This window comes from Hippopotamus amphibius, chromosome X, assembly GCF_030028045.1.
Source record: "Hippopotamus amphibius kiboko isolate mHipAmp2 chromosome X, mHipAmp2.hap2, whole genome shotgun sequence".
Taxonomy (NCBI): Eukaryota; Metazoa; Chordata; class Mammalia; order Artiodactyla; family Hippopotamidae; genus Hippopotamus; species Hippopotamus amphibius.
The window spans coordinates 26,240,061-26,260,478 of record NC_080203.1 but is presented as its reverse complement, the minus strand read 5'-3'; positions in this window follow the sequence as shown (position 1 = coordinate 26,260,478).

Sequence of the window (20,418 nt, the reverse complement as noted above, 5' to 3'; positions counted from 1 at the left end):
GAATATTTGCCCCCAAAAGTCATGGGAACCTGCAGCAGAATTTGCATGAGTAAGAAATAAACTAGTTTAGTGTTAAGGAACTGAGATTCTGGTTTTGCTAGTACAGCATAATCTAGTGTATCCTGACGGCTACACATTTTAAAGACCTAAGGTATAGACATGAGTTGGGGTGGGACTGGGGAGAGGTTTTTTCAATGTGACTGTGCTTCACTCATTATATCTAATGTCTTGTCAAATCATACCAATTTTGTTTTTATAGTGTGATTTTCCTTTTCCATTTCTACATCTACTTCCAAACCCTCTAAATTTTACCTCACTTTAGGTACAAAAAATATAAATGTACCTGTACTTTGTGACCAGCCCGGGGTGACGCATATTGTTGTAGGGACAACAATAAAAGCTCTCCAACTCATATTGTTTCATGCTTTTAATTATTATTTTATTTTCTATAGAGTTAAAAATATAAAAACAAATATATATGATATGCAGTCATGCATACTACAAAATCTTCACTCTTCAGGAATTATAAGCTAGTGAAACTCATGTATTCTAGGAAATCAAGACAGCATTAACCACTTGGTTGCTTATCTTGACCCATTAATAGGGTCATCTGAATTATACTTCTGTAAAGAAGCACTGTTAAATGAGTAAAATGTCACTATTCTCATTTAAAGATAAAAATACAAAACATGAAATAAAATCAAGTTTACATGGTTTACAAAGAGTATTTAGTATGTATTTAGAAGTGTTGTATGCTTTCAGTTCTTTATGCTTGTCTCTCTGTCATTCAGCCAACTGATAGTCTCATGCCATAAGTACCAGTACAGAGAAAAAAAGAGAGATGCTGGTTATTGAAAAGAAATTATCATGTTGCAAATCTATACTATTATATGGAAGGAAAAGCCTGACAATGAGATAGATTAAATGCAGGAGATACATTTTCTCAATACCTCATATCTTCCTTAATGTCATCACAAATATGCGTGCATAAACATATCCATTTTACTTTTTTAGGGGAAGTCTCTTTGGTTTCTACTTCTTTATGATTTTATATGCATTTTTAATTAAACACTATCACATATCTTATTTCTTGAGTAGACACCCCAGGCAAGGAATATACAAAATAAAAGTTAATCTTGACTCTCACACTTCTGTGTAAATAATCTTACATTTGAGATTTAAAAAAGAACCTTGCTACCATTTCCAAAAGTATTTATTTTATTAGACACTTACATGAAGTAATCTAAAGCGAGTCTCTGACCTCTAAAAACTTGTAATTTAAAACAGGCAAATGGCCATGCACATCCATTTGAGGCCTTATATAAAACTGTTAAGATACTAAACAGGTATGTGATTCTGTCTCTTCATTCCCAAACAACTATGCTTGCCACACTCGTATGATATTTATTTATGATATTGACCTTTATTTTCTAGTTATTTGTGTGCTTTTTATTATATCCTCTACTAATCTTTGTGCTCCTGAGAGGTCATATCTAATACACCTGGGACTATAACAAATAGCAAATAGGAATTCAATAAACACTAAGTATTAGTTAGGTATGAGAAAAATATTTTCTGTCTCTGTCTCTGTGTAAAATGTAAACCAAAATGTCAGAATGGCTAGGGTTTTTTTATTCATTCAAATTTGACATAGTCATAATTATTGACCCCAAGTATATATGATTTGTAAAGAGCCATTTTAATGTATATGTATATTTTAAAATAATTTATTGGCTAGTTTTATAATTTTCAATTAAATGAGAATTTGTAAATTCAATCAATCAAGATTTATCAGGATATCAAAACAGCTCCGTACACTTGAATCACTGATCCCACTATGCCTACTAGAACAGAGAAATCTGAACCTTTTTATATTGCTTGTGAAATTCTTTCTGTGTTCACCTATTTTCCTTCCTTGGGAGAGAAGCTCTGCAGGTTTCATAAAATTCTCAAAGGGATCTGTGAGTCTCCAGATACGCTAAAGCTAGGAACATGATAGTCAGCCTTGACCTCTTCCATATCTTTACCTCTCAAATTCCCATTTATCTAGTCATCAATTTATATTTCTAAATATCAGTTAAAATTGTCTCCTCTCTGACCTTACTGCCTTATATCAGACCCTCATCATATCTCTTAACTGGTTTCTCCACCTCCAGTCTTATACCCCTCCAAGGGAGGAAGCACTTGAAAGTTGGCAATCGAAGGAAAGATTGCATTAGACATGAGATTAAAGAGAACAGATGAGAGAAAAGGTTTGATTTTTAAGTTATTATCAGGAACAACAGAGAAATGAAACCTGATAGGAGTAGCTAGTTGCAAAGCTTCCAAACTAGGTAAATATCCACTCCCTTCTCCCACTTCACTCATGGTAGAATTAGTTGCTATTCCTATTGCTACAGTACTATGAACATATGATAACAATTTCTAAACTTCACGAAAATTATTTCTTATTCATCTATTTCTTCCACTAGACTGTGGTCTCTTCCAGAATATCAATCATTTTATTCAATTGTCTTATTACTTCCTCCCTGCCTCTTCTTACTAGAATATAAGCACTATGAAGGCAAAAACAGTCTCCCTTATTTACCATTCTATGCCCAACAACTAACATAGTATCTGGCATATGATCAGCATTCGATAATTTTTTTGAATGTATGAATAAAGCAATAAATAAATGGACATTTGTATCTCTAGTGTCTATAAAAGTGCCTGGCACATATTAGGAACTTGATAAGGCTATATTCTTACCAAAGCTTAAGTCTTGGTAAGACTTAAGCAGGTCCCTCTAGAATTCAACAGATGGGAGTAAGGGGGAGGATAAACTTGAAGGTTGGACATTGTCATGGCTTTTTGAATCTCTATTGTGTGAATATTGTTGAAAGTGAGACACGTAACAAATTTTAGTTATATTTAAATGCACCCAGTCTAACCTGGATCCCCATTCCTAGGTGATGTCAGAAGGAGAAGATAAAGAGTGATTTCCTGGGATAGCTACAGATTGCTTAAAGTGTTAATACAGTATTAGCTAGTTCTGTAGAGACATTAGCAAAAAGAGGCTAATGATTAGTGAACTTTCTCAAAAAATATTGCTCTTGATTCACTGATAACTATAAACACCATTGTAACCTAGAGATTTCTCTAATGAGAAATTAAATTCCCTAAGGAGAATTAAAAACTGTCATTGATGAGGAAAATTTTAGATAAGAAGAGGGTATCATTCAAACTAGTGTTTTCTAGTAAATTTAATCCAGGGAATAATGAATTTGAATTACTGTAGGTAATTTTTAAGCATTTTTCTTCCAATTTTATCTTGTGATTATATAAAAAAATTTTGACTAGAACATAAACTCTACTGCATATCATTTGCAGCTTGTTCTTAGCATGATATCAAATTCCAATAAATAAGCATTAACTGACATCAGATTTGTTATTTATACTTTTTTATTCAGGTATAGCATACATTTATTAGGTAAAGTGTACTAATTTTAATAAGAAAGCTTTGTAATTTTTTTCTTACATATACATCCCTTAAACCACTACCCAAATTTAGTTATAGAACATCCCCAGCACTCCAAAAAGTTTCCTCAGGGCCCTTCAGATTCAGTACCCTACTAGATGTATACAATATTCTGACTTTCACCACATTGATAATAAGCTTAAATTAGCAATTTTTTTTAGTATCTTTTAATAGGGATTTTATTTATTATATGATTTCATTCATTCAGCCTCCAACTTTGTTCTTGTTTTGGCTAAGCCTTTTGCTTTTCCATATGCACTTGCTAATTAATTTGTCGATTTTCTCCAAAAAAGCTCCTTGTATTTTATTTTTTATTTTTTTATTTTTCATTTTTTAAAATAAACTGCATATATTTAGACTGTACAGTTTGGTATCCCAATCTCCCAATTCATTCTCCCCCCCAACCCTCCCCACTTTCCCCACTTGGTGTCCATATATTTGTTCTCTACATCTGTGTCTCTATTTCTGCCTTGCAAACTGGTTGATTGGTACCATTTTTCTATAGTCCACATATATGTGTTAATATACAATGTTTGTTTTTCTCTTTCTGACTCACTTCACTCTGTATGACAGTCTCTAGGTCCATCCATGTCTCTAAGAATGTCCCAGTTTCATTGCTTTTTACAGCTGAGTAATATTCCATTGTATGTATGTACCACATCTTCTTTATCCATTCATCTGTTGATGGACATTTAGGTTGCTCCCATGTCCTGGCTATCGTAAATAGTGCTGCAATGAACAATGGAGTGCATGTGTCTTTTTGAATGATGGTGTTCTCTGGGTATATGCCCAGTAGTGGGATTGCTGGGTCATACGGTAGTTCTATTTTTAGTTTTTCAAGGAACCTCCATACTGTTTTCCATAGTGGCTGTATCAATTTACATTCCCACCAGCAGTGCAAGAGCGTTCCCTTTTCTCCACACCCTCTCCAGCATTTACTGTTTGTAGATTTTTGGATGATGCCCATTCTAACCAGTGTGAGGTGATACCTCATTGCAGTTTTGATTTGCATTTCTCTAATAATGAGTGATGTTGAGCAGCTTTTCATGTGCCTCTTGGCCATCCGTATGTCTTCTTTGGAGAAATGCCTATTTAGGTCTCCTGCCCATTTTTTGATTGGGTTGTTTGTTTTTCTGATATTGAGCTGGATAAACTGTTTATATATTTTGGAGATTAATCCTTTGTCTGTTGGTTCATTTGCAAATATTTTCTCCCATCCTGAGGGTTGTCTTTTCGTCTTGCTTCGAGTTTCCTTTGCTGTGCAGAAGCTTTAAGTTTCATTAGGTCCCACTTATTTATTTTTGTTTTTATTTCCATTATTCTAGGGGGTGGATCAAAAAGATATTGCTGTTATTTACGTCGAAGAGTGTTCTTCCTATGTGTTCCTCTAGGAGTTTATAGTGTCTGGCCTTACATGTAGGTCTTTAATCCATTTGGAGTTTATTTTTGTGTATGGTGTTAGGAAGTGTTCTAATTTCATTCTTTTCCATGTAGCTGTCCAGTTTTCCCAGCACCACTTATTGAAGAGGCTGCCTTTTCTCCATTGTATATCCTTGCCTCCTTTGTCATAGATTAGTGGACCATAGTTTATCTCTGGGCTTTCTATCCTGTTCCATTGATCTATATTTCTGTTTTTGTGCCAGGACCATACTGTCTTGATCACTGTAGCCTTGTAGTATAGTCTGAAGTCAGGAAGCCTGATTCCACCAACTCCATCTTTCCTTCTGAAGATTGCTTTGGCAATTCGGGGTCTTTTGCGTTTCCATACATATCGTAAAATTTCTTCTACTTCTGTGAAAAATGCCACTGGTAATTTGATCGGGATTGCATTGAATCTGTAAATTGCTTTCGGTAATATAGTCATTTTCACAATGTTGATTCTTCCAATCCAAGAACATGGTATGTCCCTCCATCTGTTTGTCTTCTTTGATTTCTTTCATTAGTGTCTTACAGTTTTCTGAGTACAGGTCTTTTACCTCCTATTTAGGTTTATTCCTAGGTATTTTATTCTTTTTGTTGCAATGGTGAATGGGATTGTTTCCTTAATGTCTCTTCCTGATCTTTCATTGTTGGTGTATAGAAATGCAAGAGATTTCTGTGTGTTGATTTTGTATTGTGCAACTTTACCAAAGTCATTGATTGGCTCAAGTAGTTTTCTGGTGGCATCTTTAGGATTTTCTATGTATAGTATCATGTCATCTGTGAACAGTGACCGTTTTGCTTCTTGTTTTCCAATTTGGATTCCTTTTATTTCTTTTTCTTCTCTGACTGCTGTGGCAAGGACTTCCAAAACTATGTTGAATAGTAGTGGCGAGAGTGGACATCCTTGTCTTGTTGCTAATCTTAGAGGGAATGCTTCCAGTTTTTCACCATTGAGAATGATGTTTGCTGTGGGTTTGTCATATATGGCCTTTATTATGTTGAGGTAGGTTCCCTCTATGCCCACCTTCTGCAGAGTTTTTATCATAAATGGGTGTTGAATTTTGTCAAAAGCTTTTTCTGCATCTATTGAGATGATCATATGGTTTTTATCCTTCCATTTGTCAACAGGGTGTATCACACTGATTGATTTGCGTATATTGAAGAATCCTTGCATTCCAGGGATAAAGCCCACTTGATCGTGGTGTATGATCCTTTTAATGTGTTGTTGGATTCTGTTGGCTAGTATTTTGTTGAGGATTTTTTCATCTAAATTCATCAGTGATATTGGTCTGTAGTTTTCATTTTTTGTAGTATCTTTGTCTGGTTTTGGTATCAGGGTGATGGTGGCTTCATAAAATGAGTTTAGGAGTGTTCCTTCCTCTGCAATTTTTTGGAAGAGTTTGAGAAGGATAGGTGTTAGCTCTTCTCTAAATGTTTGATAAAATTCACCTATGAATATACCTGGTCCTGGACTTTTGTTTGTTGGGAGATTTTTAATCACAGTTTCAATGTTATTACTTGTGATTGGTCTGTTCATATTTTCTATGTCTTCCTCATTCATTCTTGGAAGGTTATAGCTTTCTAAGAATCTGTCCATTTCATCCACGTTGTCCATTTTTTTGGCATATAGTTGCTTGTAGTAATCTGTTATGGTGCTTTTTATTTCTGTGGTGTCTGTTGTAACTTCTCCTGTTTCATTTCTAATTTTATTGATTTGAGTCCTCTCCCTCTTTTTCTTGATGAGTCTTGCTAGAGGTTTATCAGTTTTATTTATCTTGTGAAAGAACCAGCTTTTAGTTTTATTGATTTTTGCTATTGTTTTCTTTGTCTCTATTTCATTTATTTCTGCTCTGATCTTGATGATTTCTCTCCATCTACTAACTATGGATTTTGTTTGCTCTTCTTTCTCTAGTTTGTTTAGGTGTAAGGTTAGATTGTTTCTTTGGGATTTTTATTGTTTCTTGAGGTAGGATTGTATTGTTATAAACATCCCTCTTAGAAGTGCCTTTGCTGCATCCCATAGGTTTTGGATCATTGTGTTTTTGTTGTCTTTTGTCTCTAGGTATTTTTTGATTTCTTCTTTGATTTCTTCAGTGATCTGTTGGTTATTTAGTAGCGTATTGTTTAGCCTCCATGTGTTTGTGTTTTTTATGGTTTTTTTCCTGTAATTGATTAGTAATCTCATAGTGTTGTGGTCATAAATGATGCTTGAGATGATTTCAATTTTCCTGAATTTACCAAGGCTTGATTTCTGACCCAAAATGTGATCTAGCCTGGAGAATGTTCCATGTGCACTTGAGAAGAATGTGTAATCTGCTGTTTTTGGATGGAATGTCCTATAGATATCTATTAAATCAAGCTGATTTATTGTGTCATTTAAAGCTTGTGTTTCCTTATTAATTTTCTGTCTGGATGATCTGTCCATTGGTGTAAGTGGGGTGTTAAAGTCCCCCACTATGATTGTGTTCCTGTCGATTTCCTCTTGCATAGTTGTTAACATTTGCCTTATGTATTGAGGTGCTCCTATATTGGGTGCATATATATTTATAATTGTTATCTCTTCTTCTTGGATTGATCCCTTGATCTTTATGTAGTGTCCTTTCTTGTCTCTTGTAACATTTTTCATTTTAAAGTTTATTTTATCTGATATGAGTATTGCTACTCCAGTTTTCTTTTGATTTCCATTTGCATGGAATATCTTTTTCCATCCCCTCACTTTCGGTCTGTATGTGTCCCTTGGTCTCAAGTGGGTCTCTTGTAGACAGCATATATATGGGTCTTGTTTTTGTATCCATTCAGTCAGTCTGTGTCTTTTATTGGTGCATTTGGTCCATTTACATTCAAAGTAATTATCGATATCTATGTTCCTATTACCATTTTCTTAATTGTTTTGTATTTTTGTATTTTTCTGTAGGTCCTTTTCTTCTCTTATGTTTCCTGCTTAGAGGAGTTCCTTTAGCATTTGTTGTAGGGCTGGTTTGGTGGTGCTGAATTCTCTTAGCTGTTGCTTGTTTGTAAAGCTTTTAATTTCTCCGTTGAATCTGAATGAGATCCTTGCTGGGTAGAGTATTCTTGGTTGTAGGTTCTTCTCTTTCATCACTTGAAATATATCATGCCACTCCCTTCTGGCTTGCAGAGTTTCTGCTGAGAAATCAGCTGTTAGCCTTATGGGGGTTCCCTTGTATGTTATTTGTCGTTTTTCCCTTGTTGCTTTTAATAACTTTTCTCTGTCTTTAATTTTGGTCAGTTTGACTACTATATGTCTTGCCATGTTTCTCCTTGGGTTTATCCTGCCTGGGACTCTCTGTGCTTCCTGCACTTGGGTAGCTATTTCCTTTCCCATGTTAGGGAAGTTTTCAACTATAATCTCTTCCAATATTTTCTCAGGTCCTTTCTCTCTCTCTCTTCTCCTCTGGGACCCCTATAATGCAAATGTTGGTGCATTTAACGTTGTCCCAGAGGTCTCTTAGGCTGTCTTCAGTTCTTTTCATTCTTTTTTCTTTATTCTTTTCTGCATCAGTGATGATCACCATTCTGTCTTCCAGGTCACTTATTCGCCCTTCTGCCTCAGTTAATCTGCTATTGGTTCCTTCTAGTGTATTTTTCATTTCACTTATTGTGTTGCATATCTCTATTTGTTTTTTCTTTAATTCTTCTAGGTCTTTGGGAAACTTTTCTTGCAAGTTTTCGATCTTTGCATCCAATCTTTTTTCAAAGTTGTGGATCATCTTCACCATCATTATTCTGAATTCTTTTTCTGGATGGGTTCCTATCTCCTCTTCATTTAGTTGTTTTTCTGGCGTTTTATCTTGTCCCTTCATCTGGTACAAAGTCTTTTGCCTTTTCATTTTCTCTATCTTTCTATGGCTGTGATTTTCAGTTCCACAAGATAAAATACTGCTGATACTGCTTGATTCTGCTGTCTGCCCTCTTGTGGAGGAGGCTGTCTAGGAGGCTCCTGGGTGCTTCCTGATGGGAGGGACTGATGGTGGGTTGGGCTGGGTGGGCGGAGCTCAGTAAAACTTTAATCCGATTTGGTGGGTGGAGCTCAGTGACACTTTAATCTGCTTGTCTGCCAATGGGTGGGGCTGTGTTCCCACCCTGGTGGTCGTTTGGCCTGAGGCATCCCAGCACTGGAGCTTACAGGCTCTTTGGTGGAGCTAATGGTGGACTCTGGAAGGGCTCATGGCAATGAGCCCTTCTCAGATCCCCTGCTGCCAGTGCCCCTATCTCCTCGGTGAGCCACAGCTCCCCCCACCTCTGCAGGCAACCCTCCAACACTGGCAGATAGGTCTGGTTTAGTCTCCTATGGGGTCCCTGCTCCTTCCCCCTGGGTCCTGGTGAGCACACTTCTTTGTTTCCCCCAGTCCTGTGTAGGTCCTGCCGTCAAATCCTGCTGGCTTTCAAAGTCTGATTTTCTGGGGATTCCTCCTCCCGTTGCTGGGTCCCCATGTTAGGAAGCCTGACATGGGGCTCAGAACCCTCAGGACTTCTGCAGTATAACTGTTCTCCAGCTTGTGAGTCGCCCATGAAGCATTTATGGGACTTGATTTTAACGCGATTGCACCCCTCCTATCATCTCATTGCGGCTTCTCCTTTGTCTCTGGATGTGGAGTAGTTTTTTTTGGTGAGTTCCACTGTCTTTCTGTCAATGGTTGTTCAGCAGTTAGTTGTAATTCTTGTGCTCTTGCAAGAGGGAGTGAGCAAACGTCCTCCTATTCCACCATCTTGATTATATATACGTCTCTGCAGACTCTTTCCCCGCTAGGCCACTCTTATACCACCATTCCCTGTGGGTCATAGAACCTCCCACTCCTTGTATTTTGATTCAGATTGTGAAATATAAAGAGATCAATTTGGGAAGAGGTGAAATAAAAGTATAGAGTTTTCCATAATATGAAAAAGGTTAGCTTTTCTATTTTTCTGGTTTGCTTTAATTTTATCTCATCAATAAATTGTTGATATCAGTATGGAGATTTTGGTCATACCTAATTATATTTATTTCTGGGATTTGATTTCTTTTAACGCTACTATAAATAGTGGTTTTTTTAATTTTATTTTTCCATTTTTGGCTTCAGGTATATAGAAATGCAATTAATATCACATATTGTCTGTTTACCAGTAACTTTACTAGATCCCTTTCTTAATTCTCATTATTTGTATATTAAATAATAATATCTATGAATAAAGACAACTTTATTCTGTTCATTTTAATCTTCATTCCCTTTATTTCTTTTCCTGGCCTTCCTTACTGCTGTGGCTATGAACTTCAGTACAACATTGGACAGAAGTGATGATGATGGGAAACTTTAAAAAATATTTTTAAGCTGCTTTTCATCACTTTCAACATTCCTTCCAACTTAGATCATTTTTCTTCAGCCTGCAAAACTGCCTTTAGTCTATCATGTAATGCAGATTTTCTGATTCCAATATTTCATCATTTGTTTGTCTTTATTTTGCTTTTATTTTTGAAGTAAATTTTTTATGGATAAAGAATTCTAGGTTGGAATTTTAAAAAATTTTTTAGCAACTTAGATATACAATCCCATTGTCTTCTGACTTTAGAGTTTCTTTTCAAAAGTCAGTTATCAATCCTATTATTGCTTCTATGAAGGTAATTAATTGTTCTTATTTATGCCTGCTATTAGCATTAGCTCTTTGTGGTTTCTGGCACTTTAAAACTGGTGTGGTTTTCTATGAATTCATCTTTCTTTGGGTCCATGGATGTTCTGGAATTTGTGTGTTGATCTCTTTAATTAGTTTGGCAAATTTTCAAGCAATATTGTTTCTGGCCCATGGTCTCTCTCTTCCCATTCTGTCACTCTAATTACATTCACCTTATGCCATTAATGGTGTCCCACCTATTTCTTATGCTCTGTTCTGTCTTTCTCTTTGTTTTTCTGTATAAATTTTAGTTGGTAGACACTCTATTCACCTTTTTTTGAGATAACTAATTCTGTTTTCATCTATGTCCAGTCTACTGTTAAACCCATCTGAATTTTTATTTGCCAATATTGTTTTGTTAACTTCTAGTGTCCATTTGACTTTTTTTAGATCCCAGTACCTAATGATAATGTTCTATTTTCATTCATTTTATTAATTTTTCCTTTATTATCTTTAACATATGAATAATTACTTTAGTCCTTGTCTGTGAACTATAATATCTGAATCAACTGTAAGATTTAAAAAATTTTATTTTCCACTGTTTATCCTGAGTATTTCTTGCATTTTCCTGCACTCAAACTTCTCATAATTTTTCATTATATGCTTGTAAGTGTGTATAAAAGAATTGTAGAGACTGGAGGTCTCCCAGAGGGTTCACTCTTTCATTTGTTAAGCAAAAAAGCTGAGATGTAGATCATGTCAATGAAATCAAGGACTGATCTGGGTAAAGACTGGATTGCAGCTTTAATTAGACTCAATCCACCTCAGCTTTCAGTAATCTCAATGGGGATATCTGATGTATGATGTATCTTTGCAAGCTTCTACTTCCAGCAGGACTCTATCTTCTGAACACTTTGAGACTGTTTGAGATACCCTCTTCTTTTTCAGTGACACCCCTCACCTACCCTCATGTGCTGTTGTAACACTCAAAAATGACCCAGTGGTTGAATATTAAATATTTTAAAATTGAATATTTTAAGGTTTTTCCCTTTTCTTGATTTTACATTTTCATGCTAGCTCTTACAGCTACCCAAAGTTCTTCTGGGTTTTCTTCCTCTCAGGAAGACAGTTGTGCCTAGGACAAGTCATATCAAAGCCCCAAACAGAGCTCACCCAGGAAGCATTCTATGGTATTTGAACTGAGAACTGCCCCTTTCCTCCTCCTCCTCAGTGTTTTGAGATGAAAACTTCACTCCAGATTAGTGCAGCCAAGAACACAGGGCTACCTCTACCCTTCATTCCCAGAGGGCTACCTTCCCAGGAAAGGTAGGGAGTCAGCATTTTTCACCCTGCCCTTAGATACCTGTGGCTCAGGCTAAGTATTGGTAAGTGTGGTTGAGAGATAGGAGCTCCTTTCTTTTATTCAGTCCCTATTTATGCATTGGAAGCTCTTCAACATTACCACTGGGAATATTTGGAATACAAGATCATCCCTAACTCAGCTTTTGCTGCTGCCACTCTCCAACTAGTGCTCTTAATTTGGGGGTGTCAGAGAGAAGGGCACCATTGTCCCCAAACTCATCTCCAGAGCCAATTAAGAAATTTTGTCTGGGGAAGCAGATGGCCATAAACCAGAGAGCTCCAGTCTTCTCCCAAAGGAAATGATTTCATTTGCAACAGAGCATAGAGATGCCTGAGGGACATTCTCAAAAATAGTATTGGTTTTAGTAAAAGGGAATTGGAGGGATTTTGGTAGATGCGTTGGAAATATAGGCTAAACTATAGGCCAACTAGAGTGCAGGAGAAAACCTAGGAGACAGCTGGCAAGAGCTGTCCAGGGGTCAGAACATATCTCAAACACTGACTTCAGGAATTGTCACTCCAAAAGAGATTGAATTTGAATTGACGGGTCTGCTCAGCAATTTATGCCCCAGAGTATTGTTGAAAACAATAGTGAAATCAGCCAGCCTTTATAGCTGGGTATGGTCACAGAAAAGGACAATCAAAGAGAGCCCGAGGAAATCCACTGTTATTCAGCTTGACTGCACAAACCCAAGGCTGAGGAACAACACCGAAGGCCTCACACTGAAGGGAAATTGATTTCACAAAAATAGTCTATCCAAGTCAAAAAACAATCAAGCAAACAAAAAAATTTTTTTTGAAAAAAGACCCATAGTTGGTGGGGGCGGGGGGCGGGGCATGGAATCAGTATACAGAATTACTACAACATATTACCTTGTATGTCCACTCTTAAAAATTATGAGTCATGAAAGGAGATAAGAGTATATGATCCATATGTAAGGGGGAGAAAGCAAGTGACAAAAACTGTCTATGTGAGGAATGTGATGTCAGATTTAAGAAATACTTTAAAGTACCACTATAAGCATGTCAAAAAAACTAAAGAAAATTTCTTTAAAAAGTAAAGAAAGTTATTAAGTCAGTCTCATCAAATTTAAGGTATCAATAATAAAATAGAAATTATTCTTAAACAAGAACCAAAAGAAAATTCTACATTTGAAAATCATAATGATTAAAAGGAAATATACATTAGATAGGCTCATCTATAATTGGAACTGGCAGAAGAATTGGAGAACTTGAAGACAGATCAATAGGTATTATGCAATCCAAGGAACAGAGAGAAAATTAAAGAAAAGTTTACACCAGGAAATATTTATTTGATACAAGAGAAAGCAATAAAAGAGGAACAAACAAAAAATATGAGATCATGCATATAGAAAAATACATTAAAATGGCAGATGTAAATCAGGCTATATCATTAATAATATTAATATGAATAGTTTAAACAATTCAATAAAAGGCAGAGGTAGTAAGACTGGATCCCCAAACAAGAACTGACTGTAGGCTGTGTACAGGACAAAATAACCCACAAAATGGGAGAAAATATTTGTAATCCATATGTCTTTGATAAGGGCCTAGTATCTTGAATACAAAAAGAACACTTTTAACTCCATAACAAAAGACAAACAGCAAAAACAATTGAAAATATGTATTCAAATACTTAGATATGAATACTGTTTGCAGCACTATTCACAATAATCAGAGGTAAAAAACAACCCAATGCCCATCAATGGACGAATGTATAAACAAAAGTGTTATATGTATGTAGTGGTATATTATTTAATAATAAAAAGGAATGAAATACTGATATATGTTTCAATATGCATGAACTTTGTAAAAACTGACAAAACAATTGTAAATTCATATGAAACTGTAAACGATCAAAATAGGTAAAACAATCCTGAGAAAGAACAACATTGGAAGACTCACACTTCCTGATTTCAACATATACTACAAAGAAACAGTAATCAAGACACTGTGGTGCTGGTATAAACATAGACATATAGATTAATGGAAAAGAATCGACAGTCCAGTATTAAAATCATGTGTTTGTGTCAGCTGTCTTTCAACAATGGTGCTAAGACCATTCAGTGAAGAAAGAGTAGAATTTTCAACAAATGGTACTTTGACAAGTGAATGGCCATATCGTAAAGAAGGAATTTGGACCATTACATCACACCACTTATAAAATTTAACTGAAAGTGAACAGAAGACCTAAACATTGTGGACAAAGAGGGTCACCTGCTATTTCAGTAAACAAAGGATATTGTGGCTATCAAGCCACCAGCCAATGCAGCTGCCCTTGATGGTGCACTCTGAGGGGAATTCAGGATGGAGAAAAACGGGTTGCCTACCACCAAGCTGTCAGCCTCTGCAGCCACCACCAATGGTGTATGCTGAGAGGATTCAGAATGGAAAACAACAAACAAAAAAACAACAGGATACTGGCCCTAGATAGTTAAGGTGCATATCAAAGGAATAATTTCAGTAAGCCCAGAGTCTTGCATCTTCCTGTACAAAGAAAAGCACTAAATTCATTAATTTGAGATGTCTGGTTTTCTTTAATTAACAGTAATCTTTTGATGTTCTGACCACCAGGGTGTTTTTTTACATTTTAATTAATTAATTAATTTATTTATTTTACAAATCTCCTATATATCTTGGCTCCTCCATTACCTCTTCAGAACAGTCCCTCAGAGCTTTCTGACAGTCTGTAACCCAGACTTAAGTCCTGAATAAGTCCGCTAAATTAAACATAATTATCAACTTTTAGGTTGTGCCTTTTTTTCCATCAACAATATGAAACCTAAAACTATAAAATTCTTAGGAGAAAATATACAGTAAGTCTTCAAGATCTCAGATTTGGCAATGGATTCTTAAATATGACACCAAATGCATGAATAACAAAAGAAAAACAATAGATGTTATTAGTCAGGGTTTTCCAGAAAAACAGAAACAATAGAATATAAAAGGAGATTTATTATGAGGAATTGGCTCACTCAATTATGGAGTTTGAGAAATCCCATGATCTGTCACCTGCAAGCTGAAGACCCAGGAAAGCCAGTGGTTTAATTCAGTCCTACTCCAAAGGCCTAAGAACCAGGGAGCTGATGATGTAGATCCCAGAGGGCAGGGGAAGATGAGATGAGATGTCCCAGCTTGTGATAGTTAATTTTATGTGTCAACTTGCTTGAACTAAGGGATTCCCAAAAAGCTGATAAAACTTTGTTTCTGAGTGTGTCCATGAAGATGTTTCTGGAGAAGATTGGCATTTGAATCAGTAGACTGAATAAAGAAGAGTGACCTTAGCAATGAGTGTGGGCTTCATCCAACCTGTAGAGGACCTGAATAAAACAAACATGTGGAGGAAGGCAAATTTGCTCTCTTTGTTTAAATATATATATATACACATAATGTTGTTTTTCTGAAGACAGTATATATACAGTGTATATATATATATATATATATATATATATATATATATATACATATATATATACTCAAAGTATAAATAGGTAGATAGATAGATATTAGATAGGTATAGATCCCCCTCAGTGTCCATGGGGGGTTGGTTCCAGGACCCGCCATGGATATAAAAATCTGCAGATACTCAGGTCCTATAGTTGGCCCTCTGTATCTGCAGTTTCACATCCACAGATTCCATCAACCACAGATTGGGTGGTGCTATATTTACTATTGAAGAAAATCCATGTATAAGTGGATCTGTGAAATTCAAAGTTATGTTGTTCAAGGATCAACTATATATATTATATATCCTATTGGTCTGTCCCTCTAGAGAAACCTGACAAACAGATTTTGGTATGATAGCTTGTTCTGGAACAGAATTTTAAGAATGAGTTTCTCTGATTTGGTTTCTGGAATTGTGTCTCTAATTTGCTTAGTTTGAAAAACACTAATGAGTGTATTTCTACTAGAAGAGAACACTGATAGTCCATGGAATGCACTGCTTATGAAATTCACAAGCTGTCTTCACTGGATACTCCTAATCAACCAAAGAAACAAAGAGCTAAGTGGCTCTATATATAATACATTTCAACATTTTTGGAAAAAAAGGGAATATAATGACATTGGTTGGTTGCTCATAACGTCTCTGGACAAAGTGGTGAAGGAAAAGGATGAGCTCAGGGATTCTAATTCCCAGCTCAAATACTACATAAATGATCTAAGAGTGTCTATGTGTGCCCGCGGAGAAGACCCTTATCCTCTGTAGCTTGCTGGGCTAAAATTGCTGAAGATGAAATGCAAAAACTCATCCTGTGATTGAACTCAGTCCTGTAAATATCTACTGTTAAAGTGAAAACATTGATTGTGAAAGGATGAGACCCTAATAATTGAGATGGGGATGTGTGGGAAGAGCCTGATGGAACTGGGAACATTGAGCCCCTAAATTCTAATGAGTCTTCTTTGCCAGTGGAAGTATCCTCCCTACCCAAAAGGGTAGTGGCATCTCCAGCCCCAGTGGTAGTGGCCTCCCCACTCACAGTGGCGTGGCCTTTCTACTTCCCTATGAGAGGGTTAAGCCTGCATTGCCTGAGGAAATGGTAATGCCCTCCTCTAAGGCAGTTGCCATGCAAGATGATACTGGTTCTCCACAGAATCTACCCCCACTGTCCCTCTTTGCTTCTGAACTTATAATTAGACTCAAGTCCCAGAAGGTCCCTAATGGTTAGGAACATAGTGTGACCCATGAGAAGGTGTGATACATTCCAAAAGAAGTCCTTGAATTTTCTAATTTATACAGAAAGAAATGCAGGTACATGTGTGGGAATGGATATCCTACACTAAGGGTGTAGGATAGTGTTGGAAGGAACATAAAGTTGGATCAGGGTGAATTTATTGATATGGGATCACTAAGCAGAGATTTTTGCATTTAATGTTGCAGCTCCAGGAGTCAGAAAGGGCTCTGTTTGTTTGGTTGGTTGGCTGAGTCATGGATCAAAAGATGGCCTGTGAGTGAATTGGAAATGCCTGACTTCCTTTGGTTTAATATAGAGGAAGAGATTCAGAGACTTAGAGTCTTTTAATACATCTTTGTTGGTTAATATGTAGACAGCTTGATGCTAATAATTGATGACTAAAGCTAACCACAGAGAATAATTCAAATTCAAATTCTCTCCCCCCTATGAAATAAATTATATATGGTATGAGGTAAAATATAAGTGGTTGTATAAATGGGCAATTTATTTCACCTTATTGCATCATAACAACTTCTTTCAACTCCTTGTAACTGTTTATGTACAGGTATGAGTTTTCAAATTTTCTCCTTGTGGTCATGGACTATATTGTGACTTTATTTGTATTCATAGTATATAGAAAAGTGTTTTTCATATGGTAGATGCTTAATAAATATTTGTTTAGTAAAATAATTGAATACTTTTCTGTACAAAAGCTTTTAAGTTTCATTAGGTCCCATTTGTTTATTTTTGTTTTTATTTCCATTATTCTGGGATGTGGGTCAAAAAGGATCTTGCTATGGTTTATGTCATAGAGTGTTCTGCCTATGTTTTCCTCTAAGACTTTTATAGTGTCCGGTCTTACATTTATGTCTTTAATCCATTTTGAGTTTATTTTTGTGTATGGCATTAGGTAGTGTTCTAATTTCATTTTTCATGTAGCTGTCCAGTTTTCCCAGCACCACTTATTGAAGAGGCTGCCTTTTCTCCATTGTATGTTCTTGCCTCCTTTGTCATAAATTAGGTGACCATATGTGTGGGAAGACATTCAGGAATCTTTCTGAAACCTTGAAAATGTTAAAGTATGTGGGCTGAGCGATGGGATTCAGAATGTCCTGCTTGAGCAGTGGAGGAGCTGAGGATGCGGGGCGTGGAGACTATGGGGGCATAGGCAGAGGGTTGGCCGTCTCTAGGGGCGCAGCCCCTTTCTCACTGCATTCCTCATATCACCCTGTTTGGCCCTGGAGGATGGCTGGTTAGCCAGAGACGGGTAAGATTCCTCAGGGGAGGAACAACCTAAGACAGGCACAGCCGCAGAGGGGCCAACAGGGGTAGGGCACAGACCCTTCCTCATATCACCCTGTTTGGCCCTGGAGGATGACTGGTTAGCCAAAGACGGGTAAGATTCCTCAGGGGAGGAACAACCTAAGACAGGCACAGTCGCAGAGGGGCCAACAGGGGTGGGGCACAGACCCTTAATCTTACTGAGAGAGGTCTCCTGCCCCCAGGGCTGCTTTGCTCTCCATGCCCAGCTCAAATCCGCACCCTGCTCAGATCCACACCTGCTCAAATCGGACCCAGGAGGCAAACAAAGATCATTGCCCCAGTCATGTGAGGCCTTTGATTGTTTATGGGATTAACCTGGGAGTGTTAGCCGAGAAACCAATAAAAGCAACGTGGGATGAATCAGCAAGGCTCTTGATCCTAGAGGTCTTGAGCCCCCCAGTCCCATCTTTCTCTTCAGTCTGTGTCTGTGTTTTCTTCAGTCTGTGTTTTCTTCAAGCTTGCGGCACCCGTCACTCACCTCAAGTCACCGAGCTGGTCTCGGCACATATGTGTGTGGGTTTATCTCTGGGCTTTCTATCCTGTACCACTGATCTATGTTTCTGTTTTTGTGTCAGTACTATACTATCTTGATGACTGTAGCTTTGTAGAATAGTCTGAAGTCGGGGAGCCTGATTACTCTGGCTCCGTTTTTCTTTCTCAAGATTGCTTTGGCTGTTCAGGGTCTTTTGTGTTTCCTTACAAATTGTAAAATTTTTGTTCTAATTCTGTGAAGAATTCCATTGCTAATTTGATAGAAATTGCATTTAATCTGTAGATTATTCTGCGTAGTATAGTCATTTTCACAGTATTGATTCTTTCAATCCAAGAACATGGTATATTTCTCCATCTGTTCATGTCATCTTTGATTTCATCAGTGTTTTATAGTTTTCTGAGTAAAAGCCTTTAGAATCCTTATGTAGGTTTATGCCTAGGTATTTTATTCTTTTTGTTGAGATGGTAAATGGGAGTTTCTTTAATTTCGCTTTCTGATTTTTCTTTGTTAGTGTATAGAAATGCAAGGGATTTCTGTGCATTAATTTTGTATCCTGAAGCTTTTCCAAATTCATTGATTAGCTAAACAAGACAAGAAGACAACCCTCAGAATGGGAGAAAATATTTGTAAATGAAGCAAGTGACAAAGGATTAATCTCCAAAATACACAAGCAGCTCATGCAGCTCAATATCAAAAAAACAAACAACCCGATCCAAAAATGGGCAGAAGACCTAAATAGACATTTCTGCAAGGAAGACATACACATGGCCAACAAACACATGAAAAGATGCTCAAAATCACTAATCATTAGAGAAACATAAATCAAAACCACAATGAGGTATTACCTCACACCAGTCAGAATGGCCATCATCAAAATATCTAGAAACAATAAATGCTGGAGAGGGTGTGGAGAAAAGGGAACCCTCCTGCACTGTTGGTGGGAATGTAAATTGATACAGCCACTGTGGAGAACAGTATGGAGGTTCCTTAAAAAACAAAAAATAAAACTACCATATGAGTCAGCAATCCCACTATTGGGCATATACCCAGAGAAAACCATAATTCAAAAAGATACATGTACCACAATGTTCATTGCAGCACTATTTACAATAGCCAGGACATGAAAGCAACCTAAATGCCCATCAACAGATGAATGGATAAAGAAGAAGAGGCACATATATACAATGGAATATTCCTCAGCCATAAAAAGGAATGAAATTGAGTTATTTGTAGTGAGGTGGATGGACCTAGAGTCTGTCATACAGAGTGAAGTAAATCAGAAAGAGAAAAACAAATACCATATGCTAACACATATATATGGAATCTAGAAAAATGGTACTGATGAACCTTGTGGCAGGGCAGGAATAGAGATGCAGATGTAGAGAATGGACTTGAGGACCCGCAGAGGCGAGAGGGAGGAGAATCTGGGACATGCTGAAAGAGTAGCATAGACATATATACACTACCAAATGTAAAATAGATAGCTAGTGGGAAGCTGGTACAGAGCACAGGGAGATCAGCTTGATGCTTTGTGAAGACCTAAAGGGGTGAGATCGGGAGGGTGGGAGGGAGGCTCAAGAGGGAGGGGATATGGCGATATATGTATACATATAGCTGATTCACTTTGTTGTACTGCAGAAACTAACACAATACTGTAAAGCAATTATACTTCAATAAAGATGAAAAAATTAAAAAAAATAGAATTCATAAAAAATTTTAAAAAATATATATATTTAAATAAATCATTACATGTATATTTTAAAAATTGAATACTATAACTGCAGCAATGGGACACATATTTCAAGTTTAACTGAAGTTTTGTATAAATATTTTGTATAAATATTTATCTTTAAGCAAAATGAGTTAATGAAAAATCCAGCTTTTCCAAATCTCTGGGGAGATGTTGAAAATATTTTTTATTTTTTCAATGTGTAAATTGAGTTTTCTTTAGATTGACGTTTTTTGACCAAGGCTAAATATTACTTCATAACAGAAAGCAAAGA